Consider the following 6,000-nt stretch of genomic DNA (forward strand, 5'->3'; position numbering starts at 1 on the left):
CTCCGGGCTGGAAAATCTGGATTGCGTTTACAAACGAGGCGGAGCTAAAGATTATGGCGTTATTTCAGTGCCACTATTCTGAGCGCACGTAAAAAAATATTGCAAGTGCAAGTGTTGCATTTTGAGGAGAAATTTATTTTGAGCGTACAAAAGCTGAATTTGAGTGAACAAAATTCATTGCTGCGTGTAAAAAATGTATTTCAGTGTTTGCGCTTATCCATATACACACACACAATAGCACCCCCTCTCGCTCAGTTTTTTCATTTGCGCTTGCTCGCAATGTGTTGCTTGCGCTCACAACATTCTCTGCTACGAGCGCTCAACTCTCTGTACACCGTTATAAGTGTGCCACAAAACCAACCAATCACAGACTTGGTTTCAAAAATTCTGATTGGCTCTTACGGTCTCCAATCAGCTCGCTAGCTGCTGCATTCCGGAAACAGTCCGAAATGTAGCTAAATCCAGCTAAACTCAATTAAACCCCAATTTGCGGATAATATCTTTAATTATTTTATTTTAAAATATATTATTTGTTAAGACTATCGTTTTACGTGCGCTCAATATTTTTTTACGTGTGCTCAGAATAGTGGCACTGAAATAACGCCATAAAAGATGGGGCTGCAGTAATAGCGATTGATGGGTCATTTATTAAAAAAACAAAGGGGTTTCCCGACAACCGCAATAAACCTTAAAGTAAAGATAATCACCGTCCATGCCGGGAAATCGAATTGTATTTACGGATGAGATTGGGGCCCTCGATGGAAACGTAATAGTATCGACTGAAAGCTCATTTATAACATAAAAAAACAAAAAGCGAAATAACGCGTGTATGACTGGGTCGAATGAATTGCTCCTCGTGGTGTTCCGATTGTGCTGTTGTCTCGTAGTAAAGAGACCAGTGCTCGTGGCCGGGATCTTCCCTGTGTGGAGTTTGCATGTCCTCCCCGTTTATGTCAGTGTTCCTTCTGGGTGCTCCCGTTTCTTGCAGTTAGGTGAACTGGCGACGCTAAGAGTGTGTGTTCACCCTGCGATTAACTGGTGCCTTGTGCCCTATGCTGGTCCATCCATCGCGTGACGTTGGTCTGAATTAAGTGGGTTAGTTAGAAAATTACATGACAAATAATAAGTGACATGTATAATATTATATGACCAGGTGTAAGAAAACGTGTCTGCACCGTCCCTGCATTTCCTCTCATACACACAAATATATATATATATATATATATATATATATATATATATATATATATATATATTATAGATATACAGTATATCTCTCTCTATTGTTAAAAAAAAATCTTGAGACGACTATTGCCAAGAGATTTTCTCAAGTCCTGCCCTCCTCTCAACCATTTACGGTTAAAGGCCCACGCCCGCGGTCCTCTCACCTCACATTCGTGTGAATGCTTTTGTCAGACAGTTCCCGCAAGACCAGCTCTTAAAAATGTTTACGTTTTCCTCACTTTAAGTTCCCAATAAAAGAAGACATATTATGTCCAAATCTTATTGAAGAATTTCATCACGGAGGATTATCAACAGAAGAAATGACTACACGGGCAATCCTAGCACCGAGAAACGATGAAGTCAAACGAATTAACGCAAAAATTGTAGATGCTTTACACTACAAATTGGTTAAATGCGTATCAAGAGACTAAGCTGAAACAGTTATTGGCGATGGTGCAGAATATGAAAACATCAACTTACAACACGTTATTGCGTAATTTATGTCTGAGTGATGGGCTATGCAATAGGACAAGATTAGTTGTATTCAAAATCAGTCAAACAATTCTAAACATGTAAAATTTTAACAGGAGATAAGAAAGGTAATATCTTCAGGGGATAACAGACACCAAAGGAGATCTCGATATGCCATTTGTATTTAAAATGTTTACAATTTCCCGTTAGAATAACTTTTGCTATGACAATTAACAAATCACAGGGACACACATTCGAAAAAGTCAGCTTATTTATTAGAGAGAAAGAAACGAAATTCACTCACAGGCATGCGTGGCGTTGTCACAATGAAAGTCCAAACATGGAATCAAAATTCAGTGCGATATTGATGAAAAGTTAATTCCAGATATTGTTTTTACTTACGTTTTACAGTAAAAGTGTAAGTTTAAAAAGTATTTGCGTGTTAATTTCAAAGCCAAAGAGAACACAAACGTATAAGGCAATGAATACCTCTAACGCAACATGAAACATAATTTTCTTTCAATTTATTACGTTTTACTATTTTTTTTACTATGGTACAGTGATTACTCACTGTAATGTAAAATAGTAAGTTCTATTATATATAAGTAACAATTCCCATGAAAATAACACTGTTTAATTTCCCATCAACTTACAATATCACGGAGAATATTTACAATCGTTAACACCGTCCAGTCTTCCACCGCATGAATTACTGTTGAAAGAAGGACGTACCCAAGAAAGGTAATGTAGTACATCGTCAGGGTGTTGGCCAGGGAAGAGAACAGGGGCAGAGCCCCCTAGTGTGTGCATATATAGTCTTGAGAGAAAAGACTACTCAAGTACTGAGTAACTGATCATAATGAATGATTTATTTTTTTTGAAATGTAATAAGACAGACAAAAATACAAAATAATGGGCAAATTCTGCTATTTCCAGATAATAAAATAAAAAAATGAGTAAAAATAAACAACATCTTTACAAAATAAAGATGCACAAATAACACAAAGTTCCAAATATCAGTTTTTGAAGCCGATACCTACAGTAGGCAACATGTACAGGGTGAGGCAGAAAGGATGGACTTTTTTACAAAATCACAAAATTGTTCATTTTTTCCTACAAAGAAACTTATTGAAAGATTTGAGTTCATATTGAAATAGCATTTGACAATTTGTAGAGATGGAAATGCAGGTCCAAATGCAAAATACGCCTTACTGAGGCCAAGTTCAGAACCACTAGGTGGAGTGACAGATGTGCGGTAGGTGGCGTTAGGTTCGCGAAGTCTTAGCATTTTTTTTTATCTTCATTTTAGTTGAAGCTGTGGACTACAGAACACCGCGTTTTTGCGTACGACTGTTTTGTCAAGAACAACCAATCTATTACCGCAGTTCAGCGTGAGTTTCGTTGCAATTTCAATATCCACAGAAATAAAGCTGTTCCCGCTCGTAACACTATCCTACGTTGGGTTAAAGCACTTTGTACACGAGGTACACTAATGAATACGTACCCCTGAAAATGTGGAAAGCGTACAACTAGCCCTGCTGCGCAGTCCAAGTCGATCTGCTCGGAAACATTCTTCTGAACTTGGCCTCAGTAAGGCGTATTTTGCATTTGGACCTGCATTTCCATCTCTACAAATTGTCAAATGCTATTTCAATATGAACTCAAATCTTTCAATAAGTTTCTTTGTAGGAAAAAATGAACAATTTTGTGATTTTGTAAAAAAGTCCATCCTTTCTGCCTCACCCTGTATTGTTTGAACTGTGCAGACTACTTACAGTGACGAGATACGCTGTACGTACACTGACAGTATGATACTACAGCTGAAAGAAAATCACATTAGAACACGGCAGCTTGTGCACGTCCAACAAGTCTCACTTTACCAGGACTGTCTGTGTCTGTGCAGGTTTGGTTAAAACGTGCGTGTTCTTCGCTCAATGAAGTGATGGTTAAGCTTCAGCAGGAGTTGGCTCTCATTTTTCATGTGTTCTTTCTTTCTCTGTTCGCAGTCTGTGAGGAGTTTGTGCCGCTATGAAGCCACAGTTTGTGTGTGGTCATGTGACTGCATGGCTACGTCTGATTGGTGAAATACTCATGCAGTAGATCCACTGGCGGCTTCTCTCTGGCAAAAATATCTATCTATATATATAATTCACTAAGGCAAGACGACCATGGAAAGCACGCCGGAAGGGGCATGGATTCACTAAGCCGCAGACAAGTGAGACACCTATGGCGCACGCAGGAAGGAGCCACGCCCACCAACTCCAAGACCATTGGATACGACGACAACTCGCAGAGCCACGCCCACCAACTCAGACGCGACGACACAGAAAAAATGGCGTCATTTATATTCGTCTGTCGTAGAGGTCACATGCAGCTCCGACCCACGCTGACTGTTCATACAGGCGTGTTTCTCGCGGAGGTGAATCGCCATATGCAGCATGTAAAACGGTTTGCGAGGGGTATCCCATGGGATCTTTAAAACATTCCTTTACAACTGAGGTTAAAACACAATGAAGTGAGCAGTCTTTAAAAAACGAGTTTTCGGTTACGACGCACGACCGCGTGCACTATAGCAAACTGTTTTACACGCTACATACAACAATTCTCATCTGCGACAAACATGCGTCTTCTTAGATACTCCTGCACTTTGTACAGACCCCCCTCCTACCTCGCTACTACCGTGGTCGGGTGTCTTGGTGGATTATATATAGAAAGGCAGCCAAAACCGCACAGAGCAATGAAAAGTCTACTTGAGTCACAGGCGCATCTGGACTGTACAAAGACGACAACGACTCGAGTGACGAGTTGAAGGTGGGCACATGAGCAGGCAGTGTATACTGAACGAGAAATCAGCAGACTAGCATGACGGAGGGAGCGGAGTGGATGTCCTTCTCCTCTCCTCCCGTTCCACCCTCCGCGCCACACGGACGATTGTGTGTTGGTTCGTTCCGTGCATTGGTTAAAACCCAATGAAGGAAGCAGTCTTTAAAAACCAATAAGCCCTGTGCCTCTGTTTCATTACCGTCTCACCTGCTTCACCAATGCAGGCCCCGCAACAGGGCAGCCAACCAGGTAACCAAAGTCTTTGGGTTCAGGGGGGAGTATGGTTACAAAGCTGAAACTTAAAGGAATTGACGGAAGGGCACCACCAGATGTGAAGCCTTTCGCTTCATTTGACTCAACACAGGAAACCTCACCCGGCCGGCCACGCGCAGGATTGACAGATTGATAGCTCGTTCTCGATTCTGTGGGTGGTGGTGCATGGCAGTTCTTAGTTGGTGGAGCGATTTGGCTGGTTATTTCCAAAGCGAACGAGACTCCGCCTGCTAAATAGTTACACGACCCAACAGCGGTCGGCGTCCAAATTCTTAGAGGGACAAGTGGCTTTCAGCCACGTGAGATTGAGCATTAACAGGTCTGTGATGCACTTGTATGTCCGGTACTGCACGCGCGCGCTACACTGAATGGATCAACGTGTGTCTACCCGGCGCGGGTAAGCCGTTGAACCCCATTCGTGATGGAGACCGTGGCTTGCAGTTGTTCCCCACGAACGAGAAATTCCCAGTACGTGCGAGTCATACGCTCACACTGATTACGTCCCTGCCCTTTGTAAAGCCCCCCATGGTCGGGTGACTTGGTGGATTATATATAAAAAAGCAGCCGGAACCGCAAAGAACAATGAAAACTCAACGTGGAAACCGACTGAGGCGGTGTTTGGAAAATTAACAGTCAACGTGACTCACAGGTGCGTGTGGACTGTACACAGACGAAAGCGACTCAGGTAGGGAGTTGGGGGCGGGCACATAAGCGGGCAGTGCGTACTGAACGCGCCGCTCAACCCGCCCTTCGCTTTGGAAGGAGAAAGCGCGGCGCTCCTCCGGTTTTCAGTCACTGACAAATTGTATGTTGGTTTGTAGCGTGCATTGTTGCAATGTTACTTTTCTTGGTGGTTTATTAAATTACGGATTTTTCAAATGTTTATTTTTTCCTCTGTGCTTAAAAATCATTTAAACAGCGGCCTGATTATGCGGCGTATGCTACGCCGTGGGTTGGCTAGTAGTACTGTATATTTAATGGGAAAAAGTAACGATTCGAGCGTTGCCCAATGTAGCGTTAAGAGTAAGAGTAGCGTTTCTTCTTCACAGATGTACTCAAGTAAAAGTAAAAAGTATGGTGCAGTAATAGAAGTACAATTTTTTTAAAAAAGTTACTCAAGTAAAAGTAACTCGTCACTACCCACCTCTGCTTTCTGGTATGCACAGTACAGAGAAAGTATAGGAATCATGAAAGAAATCTGACCTTGAG

Source organism: Polypterus senegalus, chromosome 17 (genome assembly GCF_016835505.1).
Source record: "Polypterus senegalus isolate Bchr_013 chromosome 17, ASM1683550v1, whole genome shotgun sequence".
In the NCBI taxonomy this organism is placed as follows: Eukaryota; Metazoa; Chordata; class Cladistia; order Polypteriformes; family Polypteridae; genus Polypterus; species Polypterus senegalus.